This window comes from Tachypleus tridentatus, chromosome 10 (assembly GCF_004210375.1).
Source record: "Tachypleus tridentatus isolate NWPU-2018 chromosome 10, ASM421037v1, whole genome shotgun sequence".
In the NCBI taxonomy this organism is placed as follows: domain Eukaryota; kingdom Metazoa; phylum Arthropoda; class Merostomata; order Xiphosura; family Limulidae; genus Tachypleus; species Tachypleus tridentatus.
Genome location: NC_134834.1, coordinates 109,700,246 through 109,712,431, shown reverse-complemented (window position 1 = coordinate 109,712,431; position 12,186 = coordinate 109,700,246). Strand labels below are relative to the sequence as shown.

General features: G+C 35.0%; 1 long non-coding RNA gene across 1 annotated transcript in view; it reads right to left on the bottom strand.

Annotated features, from left to right (window-relative positions):
* The window catches only part of LOC143230068 (uncharacterized), a 106,221-nt gene that overhangs the window by 74,660 nt on the left and 19,375 nt on the right, over nucleotides 1-12,186 (bottom strand). The window lies entirely within an intron of this gene.

Genomic DNA, 12,186 nt, shown 5'->3' with positions numbered 1-12,186 from the left:
TTTTAACCAATACAAACTGAGAAAGACAACTATAAAATGGAACCATAATATTATTGAATATATGCGTCTGGTAACTAGGGAAACAAGATATTAAAGCTGGAACCGAACTGTTCGAAGAAAAAACTAAATTTTATAGTCAAAAGTTTCTCACCTTGCATTTCATGGGTACTTCGGCCAGTACAATTTGCAGGTATAAAGTTTTGTATAAATAATTTAAATGTGTAGTCACATAAGATCATTTTATAAATTTGAATTAAATTATTGAAATGAAAAACAAAAGTTAGACAACATGAGAGAACATTCATGTTACTCTACAACCTGTGAGAGGCTTAGGAATTAGGGATAGCAAACATTGAGCTGCTTCAGATAACGCCGTGCTGGAAAATTTAGAAAAAGTGAGCATTTTCTAAGATAAAAAAAAAAAAAAGATTCTTTTTACGGCATGTATAGCAGGGGAAAAGTGTTGGGACCATGTTGATAGAAATGGTCATTTTCTGTCTGTTAAACGTGCTACCATTTATTGAAGAAAACAAGTTTTGTTTTGTTTTAAACTCCATTTCTGAAAACTATAAATTACATCAATAAAGATACAATTAAACCTTCAGATTTAGTCCTAGTGAAAGCTGGGTTCTTGTTACAAGGAGATTAATTAACATTCTATGTATGATAAACAAAGGAATGTTATACGTATCGTATTTATTTTTATAATTGTCTGAATCTAGAATACCAAAAGTGGGAACTTTTAAATACATATTTGTTTGTGGTGCCATTTGATAGATATGCCATAATGTATTTATTGTTTCGGTAGATAGACATAGATATAAACGCCATATTATTGAAAGATTAGAAAACATAACGTAAATTTATATATTGAATTTACCAAAAATACATATCTTCAACATTATATCATGCTACAGTTGATGCATATCCTATATTATTATGTTGTATTATTAATTAACTTGTTCGTGATTTAAATAAAGTTTGATAATTATAATTATATAACTCACAACAAGTTAATATTCTGTGATGGTTCACCTGGTGTCGAATCATCATTACTAACAACAACTTAATATACTGTGACAGTTTACCTGGTGTCGTATCATCATTACTAACAACAACTTAATATACTGTGATGGTTCACCTGGTGTCGTATCATCATTACTAACAACAACTTAATATTCTGTGATGGTTCACCTTGTGTCGTATCATCATTACTAACAACAACTTAATATTCTGTGATGGTTCACCTTGTGTCGTATCATCATTACTAACAACAACTTAATATACTGTGATGGTTCACCTGATGTCGTATCATCATTACTAACAACAACTTAATATACTGTGATGGTTCACCTTGTGTCGTATCATCATTACTAACAACAACTTAATATACTGTGATGGTTCACCTGGTATCGTATTATCATTACTAACAACAACTTAATATACTGTGATGGTTCACCTTGTGTCGTATCATCATTACTAACAACAACTTAATATACTGTGATGGTTCACCTGGTATTATCATTACTAACAACAACTTAATATACTGTATTATCATTACTAACAACAACTTAATATACTGTGATGGTTCACCTGGTGTCGTATCATCATTACTAACAACAACTTAATATACTGTGATGGTTCACCTTGTGTCGTATCATCATTACTAACAACAACTTAATATACTGTGATGGTTCACCTGGTATCGTATTATCATTACTAACAACAACTTAATATACTGTGATGGTTCACCTTGTGTCGTATCATCATTACTAACAACAACTTAATATACTGTGATGGTTCACCTGGTGTCGTATCATCATTACTAACAACAACTTAATATACTGTGATGGTTCACCTGGTGTCGTATCATCATTACTAACAACAACTTAATATACTGTGATGGTTCACCTGGTGTCGTATCATCATTACTAACAACAACTTAATATACTGTGATGGTTCACCTGGTGTCGTATCATCATTACTAACAACAACTTAATATACTGTGATGGTTCACCTGGTGTCGTATCATCATTACTAACAACAACTTAATATACTGTGATGGTTCACCTGGTGTCGTATCATCATTACTAACAACAACTTAATATACTGTGATGGTTCACCTGGTGTCGTATCATCATTACTAACAACAACTTAATATACTGTGATGGTTCACCTGGTGTCGTATCATCATTACTAACAACAACTTAATATACTGTGATGGTTCACCTGGTGTCGTATTATCATTACTAACAACAACTTAATATACTGTGATGGTTCACCTGGTGTCGTATTATCATTACTAACAACAACTTAATATACTGTGATGGTTCACCTGGTGTCGTATCATCATTACTAACAACAACTTAATATACTGTGATGGTTCACCTGGTGTCGTATCATCATTACTAACAACAACTTAATATACTGTGATGGTTCACCTGGTGTCGTATTATCATTACTAACAACAACTTAATATACTGTGATGGTTCACCTTGTGTCGTATCATCATTACTAACAACAACTTAATATACTGTGATGGTTCACCTGGTGTCGTATCATCATTACTAACAACAACTTAATATACTGTGATGGTTCACCTTGTGTCGTATCATCATTACTAACAACAACTTAATATACTGTGATGGTTCACCTTGTGTCGTATCATCATTACTAACAACAACTTAATATACTGTGATGGTTCACCTGGTGTCGTATCATCATTACTAACAACAACTTAATATACTGTGATGGTTCACCTGGTGTCGTATCATCATTACTCATCATTACTAACAACAAGTTAATATACTGTAATGGTTCACCTGGTGTCGTATCATCATTACTAACAACAACTCAATATAATGTAATGGTTCACCTGGTGTCGTATCATCATTACTAACAACATCTTAATATACTGTGATGGTTCACCTGGTGTCGTATTATCATTACTAAAATGTATACCACATTTCTATTTCTAAGTTCTTTCAGCTGTGTTTGGAACATTTTCTCACGCTGGGTGACACACAATTAAGGGGCATTGATAATGTAGTAAAGTTTACAAGAATAAGCAATATTTTGATCAAGTAGTCATTTTAGTTAAAATAAAAATTTTCGGTAGGACTAGTTTACACTGATTATTTATGTTATAATTATGTAGGTTAACAATCTGGTCACTCGGATGAAATTAGGATTGAATGCTGTTAGTCAGTCAACTCAGTCTCAGATTTTGGACATATTTACGTCGAACAATTTATCTTCGTTCCATTTTTTCCACTTGTTTGGTACATTGGTGTTAACAACGATCCTTAGGTGAGTAGAGTACACATTGAACGTTTTCAGTAAGTTGTCTGTTCTGTTGATGTTTCGTTCGAAATTCTTGATCCAAAGTTTGCTCCACCAACAGGTTTTTCTTTATGACACGTAACTGGGCGCTATACTGTTACAATCAATCCAATTATTTCCTTGTGAAACAGTGGTTGGTGAGTGGTGATCACTAGGTACCTTTCCTCTTTTCTTTCACTGCTAAATTACCGACGTCTATAGCAGATAGCCCTTGTGTAGCTTTCAGCCAAATTCAAATAAACCAATAGTCTCTTTAGAGAAATCTGATAAGCTAACGAATTTTTCAAAGTTTGGTTTCGTTTACTAAAATGGAGAAACTTTGGAATGATCTATCGAAATTTGCATTCTGAAAGGAAGCACTAAACTAAACTAAACTAACATGGCAGGGGTTCAGTTTAGAGAGAGAGAAATCAGAAGAGTTCTCTCTCCAACTGGGGTGTTCAGGAACTTTGTAGTTCCTCTTCGTCCCCTTACGTGAGAAATGTTTTAAAATATCCATGGAATTTTTACTTTATTTTTAACATTTCAAAAATATTTGTGAGTGAGAGGAAGGGCGGGAGAACTGGACGAAAGCAGCGAAAGTGAAGTGAGTTAGACCTTGGCTCGAGGATGGAGAACCCTGGCGGCTGGCGAATTGGTTTTTAAAATTTACTGTAATTGATTAGATACCCTTCACTGGGTAAACGGCCCTTTTCAGAATGAGGCTGTGACCTACAGGTCCGAAAGGAAGCACATTTCAGAGTTGACTTTTATAACTTTAATGCCCCGTTTTTCAGAGTCACAGCATATAGGCGTTAGGTTTTTGAATATAACAGACTTTACCATCTTCGCTCGTGAAAGATAGTTCCTGATCGCCCCGGGTTGCTTTCCGTTTCCCTTGGGGGAACGAAATAATAAGTTAACCCAAGTACTTATCCAGAAATACACACACTCGTAAAATATGGACATACCATGAATAAAGATAAATTCGGATGTTGTTAGTCAGGAAAACTCCCATGCGTATGATATGGTGTTAAAACTAATCTGAAACTATAACACAATTTATGAGTTATAAAAAAGCAATTATCTATCACCGAATTCCTCTGTGGTTTTTGTTTAAATCTATCTTTCTAACCACTTTTTTTTAATCCTACTCCGATTTGGGAGCACCTTTCAGATGTTGGGTGCACAACCCACGTATCAAATTTTAAACTTTAAGCAGAACATAATACTAAATGTGTACTAACAGTTTTACTCAGAAATATTTTAGACTCTTTAGTTTTGGAACATTCATTCAGTACATGTCACAAATAAGAATTAACATCAATCCAGACTTTGTTAACATGTAAACTGACGAGTTTCTCCAGTAGACAATCTACCTATTGTTTTTTTAACTACTAATTCCAAATCCTATGATTGTATTTGTTAACTAATTTTAATTTCTTCACATACTAATTACTCATGTCTCGTTTTTTGTACAATTTTTTTAGTGGTTTACTAACGACAATCTTTTTATTTTACTCTTGTATAATATTACAGAATGGATCTACACAACAACCAATCAAATCCGGCTTTAAAAATAACTGTAGAAAATATTTGAATGTGATTGGACAGAGAACACTATTTACTACTTGTTTTATATACATCGTGAACAGTGGTGTCTGTCCGTCCGTTCATCTCTGTCTCCTGTTTATGACGACTTCACTTCTCGCGCTGAGTTTGAAATAGCGGATGAACTCAAAGTTCAACTATATTTCCAGTCAACACTATTATACACCAAGAGAAAACAAAAGACTGGAGCACTCATCAACTGTTTAAAGATATCACTGTAACGGAAGTCGTAACTGCTATTAATAGCACAAAAAACAAAGCCCCTGGAGAAGATGGTATTCAAGCTATCCTCCTAAAACACGGCACTCAGAGATTATATGAACACCTAACAGCTTTATTTAATCTATCATTATCAGCAGAACATGTCCCCGTTTCTTGGAAGGAAGCAATAATATTAATGTTCCAGAAAGAAGGAAAGCCAGCGAATAAACCAAACAACTACCGCCCAATTAGCTTAACCAGTTGTATTGGCAAAATATTAGAGAGGATAATTAGTAATCGTCTGTCAGTTTACTTAGAAGAAAATTCAAAATTATGAATGAATGTCGTCGATGTTTGGGTAATAAAAGTTCATACCCTGGAGGGTCAGGTTCTCTATGACCTCTTCCTCCTCCCTGTACTTATATTCTTGGCTGATTGATATTTATAACTGTGAACTGAATTTTATTTGGTCCTTTTCAGGACAATGTCCATGTATTTTGGCTCGTATACAGTGTTTATTCTATTAACAGAATGTCAAGTTTGCTGGTGACATTTTTGTTTTAAATACATAAATAAATAAACTATAAATATATTTTTTTAAATTTTTATTTAAAGTTTATATTTTTTTCTTTTTTATTTATTTTTATATTTGAAATATAAGTTAACTGTGGAGAGATATTTAGGACTAGCTTCATCATGTATGAGGTACCTGTCTAGTTCGCATAGTAATTCGTTTTTCATCCAATTCTTATTAAAGTACATAATTGTAATACGTAGGAGTCTATCTGGTATGGTTGGTATGTTCGAGTATTTGTGAATGAATTGAGATGATATTGTTCTTGGAACTCTATGCAGTTGTGAGGAGTATGCAAAATTACCAGAAACTCAAAACTACCGCCAAACTTCAGACCACCTGATTCGACTTACAGAATCAATTACTGACAGCTTTAACAAAAACGAATGCACTGTAGCTTGCTTTCTCGATATTGAGAATGCTTTTGACACAGTGTGGCATAATGGTTTGCGTCATAGTTTACATGAAATGGCTTTACCCCACGAAACTATTCGTTGGCTGTCCAACTTTCTGGAAAACCGAAAGTGCAAAGTAAATGTAAATGGGGCCCACTCAGGGTCCTTTTCACCCGAAGCAGGAGTCCCGCAGGGAGGAGTTGTTAGCCCTATATTATTTATCATGTATGTGAGTAATATGCCTCTGTCGGACCTAAATTTAGGTTATGCATCACAGTTTGCTGACGATGTAGCAGTCTGGAAAAGTGCCCCCCACTCCGTCAATAGCAGCAACGAACCTACAACCAGTCCTAAATAACATCGAAGAATAGTGCCAGAAATACAGAATTAAAATTAACTTACGATTCAAAATTAACGTGGTTACCGCGTATTAAAAATATACTGAAACAACTCTGGTAAAGAGCAAACTATGCAAGAAGTCTTTCAGGTAAAAACCAAGGAACATTACCAGACAATATACTTAAAATCTACAAAACGTACATTAGACCCATAATAGAATATGCATCACCTGCCTGGATTAACATAACACCCACACATTTACAGAAACTTCAACGAATAAAATTCAGTTCTAACTTCGGCATATAAAGTACCACGCAACACTTCATCCACATTCATGCACAAGTATGCGAACATAGACACAATATCTGACAGACTCTTGCATAATTGTCTAAAATATTTCAATAAGAATTGGCATAAGAATGACTTAATGTGTGATATCGACAGATACCACGTACATGATGTAGATAGTCCTAAATACCTCTCCCCTTTTAACATGTATTTAAGGAATGTTGCACAAGCTGGCCACCTTGCACTAGACACTTAATCCTTGTTTTTCTTTTATGGATCCTAAATTTTCTCATAATTATTATTATTTTATTTTATTATTATTATTTTTTAAATTTTATTGTTACTACTAGTAGTAGTAGCATTTTCTTCATGGAGAAAAGCAACATAAGAAGAAAAAGGAGAAAAATAAAAAAAATATATATATTAAATGAAAATAATATATATATATATATATATGAAAAATACAAGAAATCAAAATGAAAATCAAAAAGAAGAAAAAATACAGAAAATGTATTAAAATAAAAAAAAAAGAAATAATTAAAGGAAAAACAAAAAAACAACCTTTTCTTGTGCGTCCATGCATGGACTGTGCCCTGAAATGGGCCTGAGTACGGTGTTATACTTTTACTCTGGCCCAAAGCTATAATTAAACAAATCCCTGAACGACAGACGCTATCAACGTTCGGGAGGGAGGAAGAGGTCTAATGTACCTGACCCTCCTGGGTATTTAACACCAATACCCAAATACCCACTCAGCGAGACTCGACTCAACATTAAGTTTTTAAATAACAATAGAACAGGTATGAATAATGTTGACAACAAACAGGATATTCTACACTAACTTGTTATGAATTAATAACACTGTCATTCACATATCAACATGTGACATGTTATTGTTGAGTGGTTCTTAATAAAATACTTCCTGTACAAACATGGAGCATGAGACATAGAAAACCAAAACCCATTTAACACACTTACTCTAGAGCGTCACACAATAGTGTTGTTAGAGAGAGTGAAATTGAAGACCTACACTGTTGAAACAAACAGTCAAATTAAGGACCAACACTGTTCAAATACAGAGATTGAAACTGAAAACCAACACTACTGAAACTGACTGTGAAATTGAAGACCGACACTGCTGAAACAGTCATTGAAGGTGAAGACCAACACTGTTGACACAGAGTGAGATTGAACACCAACACTGTGCAAACCGTCAGTGAAACCGAAGACTAATAGTGTTGATAATGCCAGTGAAATTGACGACCTACACTGTTGAAACATTCAGTGAAAGTGAAGACCAACACTATTGAAACAGTCATTGAAAGTGAAAACCAGTAGTGTTAAAATGTAGAGTAAAGTGAAGACAAATACTGTTGAAAAAGACAGTCAAACTAAAGACCAACGCCGCTCAAACAGAGAGTGAAATTGAAAACCAACACCATTGAAACAATCATTGAAATGGAAGACAAGTAGTGTTAAAATATAGAGTGAAAATGAAGATCAACACTGTTGAAACAGAACGAAAATGAAGAACACACTCTTGAAACAGAGAGTGAAATTGAAAACACTTAGTGTTGAAACAGACAGTGAAACAGAAGAACAGGAGTGTTAAAACTGACAGTGAAATGGAAGACCAAATGTTGAAACACCCAGTAAAAGTGAAGACCAACAGTGTGAAAACAGTGAGTGAAACTGGGGATCAGTGGCGTTGAAAGAGAAGTGAAAGAGAAGACCAACAATGTGAAAAGAGACAATGATACTAAAGACCGATATTGTTAAAACAGTCAGTAAAAGTGAAGATCAACAGTGTGAAAATAGTCAGTTGAAGTAAACACCAAAAGTGATGATGGAGACAGTGAAATTAAAGATCTCCACTGTTGAAACAATCAGTGAAAGTGAAGACCATTAGTATTGAAACACACAGTGAAACAGAAGAACAATAGTGTTGAAAGAGACAGTGAACTTGAAGACCAACAGTGTTGAAACAGTCTGTGAAAGTGAAAACCAACAATGTGAAAACAGTTAAATTCAAGATTAATAGTGTTGAAAGAGAAGCTAAAGTGAAGACCAAAAGTGTGAAGACAGTGCAATTGAACACCAAGTGTTAAAAGAGATATTAATATTGAAGACCAATAGTGATGAAGCAGATAGTGAAATTCAAGACAAACAGTGTTTACACAGTCAGTGAAACTGAAAACCAGCAGTGCTAAAGAGTGAATGAAACTGAAGACCAACAATGTTGAAAGAGAAGCTAAAGTGAAGACCAAAAGTGTGAAAATATACAGTGAAACTGAATACCGAGTGTTAAAACAGACATTGAAATTGAAAACCAATAGCGTTAAAGCAGACAGTGAAAGTGAAGACCAATAGTGTTGACACAGACAGTAAAGTTGAAGGCCAACAGTGTTGAAAAAGTCAGTGAAACTGAACACCAATAATATTGAAAGAGAGGTGAAAGGTATGACCAAGAGAGTGCAGACAAATTTTAAAACTCAAAACCAGTATTATTGAAACACACAGTGAAATTGAACACCAACAGTGTTGGAAGAGTCCGTGAAAGTGAAGAACAATATTGTTGAAACAGACAATAAAAGTGAAGACGTACAGTGCGAATACAGTCAGTGCAACTGAACACCAATAGTATTCAAACAGACAGTGAAATTGAAAACCAACAGTGTTGAAACAGTTAGTGAAACTGATAAACAACAGTGTGAAAACAGTTAGTGAGATTCAAGAGCAGTAGTGTTTAAACAGATAGTGAAATTCAAGACCAACAGTGTTGAAAAGTTAGTGAAATTGAAGACCAACAGCGTGAAAACAGTCCCTGAAACTGAAAACCAGTAGTGTAGAAACACAAATGGAAGTGAAAATCAACAGTGTGAAAACAGACAGCGAAACTGAAGCTACAAAGTATTTAAACACCGTGAAATTGAAAACTAACAGTGTTGGAGCAGACAGTGAAAGTGATGACCAACAGTGTGAAAAAAAGCGGAATTCAAGACCAATAGTGTTGAAACAGAAGAAAAAGTGAGGACCACAAGTGTGAAAATATACAGTGAAACTGAATACCGAGTGTTAAAACAGACATTGAAATTGAAAACCAATAGCGTTGAAGCAGACAGTGAAAGTGAAGCCCAACAGTGTTGAGACAGTCAGTGAAACTGAAGACCAGTAGTGTTTAAATATACCGTGAAAGGTGTGACCGACAGTGTGAAAACAATGAAACTGAAGAGTGAGAGTGTTTAAACAGAAGTGAAGTTGAAGACCAACAGTGTTGAAAAAGTCAGTGAAACTGAACACCAATAATGTTGAAAGAGAGGTGAAAGGTAGGACCAAGAGAGTGCAGACAGACTTTAAAACTCAAAACCAGTATTATTGAAACACACAGTGAAATAGAACACCAACAGTGTTGGAAGAGTCCGTGAAAGTGAAGAACAATATTGTTGAAACAGAGTGAAATTGAAGACCATTAGTATTGAAAAACACAGTGAAGCAGAAAAACAATTGTGTTTAAAGAAACGATGAACTTGAAGACCAACAGTGTTGAAAGAGTCGGTTGAAGACCAACATTGTGAAAAATTAAATTCAAGATTAATAGTGTTGAAAGAGAAGCTAAAGTGAAGACCAAAATTGTGAAAACATACAGTGAAACTGAACACCAAGTGTGAAAACATACAGTAAAACTGAATACCAAGTGTGAAAACATACAGTAAAACTGAATACCAAGTGTTAAAGCAGACATTGAAATTGAAGACCAAAAGTCTTGAGACAGTCAGTGGAACAGAAGACCGACAATGTTGAAACAGAAGTGATAGTGAAGACCAACAGTGTACAAACAGACAATAAAACTGAAGACCAGTACTATTACAACTGACAGTGAAAGTGAATACCAACAGTGTTGAAACAGCCAGTGAAACTGGAGACAAATAGTGTTAAAACAGTGAAGTTGACGACCAACAGTGTTCAAACAGTCAGTTAAGGTGAAGACCAATAGTGTTGAAACAGTCAGTTAAGGTGAAGACCAATAGTGTTGAAACAGTCATTGAAACTAAAGAACAGTAGTGTTGAAACAGACAGTAAACGTGAAGACAAATAGCGTGAAAACAGTCAATGGAAGTTAACACCTGGACCGGCATGGCCAAGCGTGTTAAGGCGTGCGACTCGTAATCTGAAGATCGCGGGTTCGCATCCCCGTCGCACCAAACATGTTCGCCCTTTCAGCCGTGGGGGCGTTATAATGGTACTGTCAATCCCATTATTCGTTGGTAAAAGAGTAACCCAAGAGTTGGCGGTGGGTGGTGATGACTAGTTACCTTCCCTCTAGTCTTACACTACTAAATTAGGGACGGCTAGCACAGATAACCCTCGAGTAACGTTGTGCGAAATTCAAAAAACAAACAAACAAGTTAACACCAATAGTCTTGAAATGGAAGTTAAAGTAAAATCAAGATTGTGAAAACACACAGTGAAACTGTAGATTAATTGTGTTGAAACACTCAGTGAAATTGAAGACCAGTAGTGTTAAAATAGAGAGTTAAAGTAAAGACAAACATGTTGAAATGGATTGAAATTGAACACCAACACTGTGAAACAGTCAGTGAAACCGAAGACCAATAGCATTCATACAGAGAGTGAAATTGAAGACCTACTCTGTTCAAACATTCAGTTAAATTGAAAACCAACACTGTTTAAACAGACCGAGAAATTGATGACCTACTCTGTTAAAACAGTTATTGATAGTAAAAATCAGTTGTGTTAAAAAATATATATTGTTGAAACACCCAGTCAAGTTAAAGACGAACACTGTTCAAAAACGGACATTGAAATTGAAAACCAGCACTGCTGAAACAGACCGTGAAATTGAAGACCAACACTACTGAAACAATCATTGAAAGTGAAGACCTACACTGTTGAAACACAGTGAGATTGAACACAAACCCTCTGAAAACCGTCAGTGAAACCGAAGATTAGTGTTGATAAAGTTAGTAAAATTGAAAACGTACACTGTTTAAACATGCAGTGCAAGTGAAGATCAACAGTGTTGAAACAGCCAGTGAATCTGCAGACCAACAGTGTACAAACGGACAGTAAAACTATAGACCAACACTATTGAAACAGACCGTGAAATTGAAGACCAACACTACTGAAACAATCATTGAAAGTGAAGACCTACACTGTTGAAACACAGTGAGATTGAACACAAACCCTCTGAAAACCGTCAGTGAAACCGAAGATTAGTGTTGATAAAGTTAGTAAAATTGAAAACGTACACTGTTTAAACATGCAGTGCAAGTGAAGATCAACAGTGTTGAAACAGCCAGTGAATCTGCAGACCAACAGTGTACAAACGGACAGTAAAACTATAGACCAACACTATTGAAACAGACAGTAAACTTGAAGACCAACAGTGTTGAAACAGCCAGTGAACGTGAAGACCAACAGTGTGAAAACAGTTAG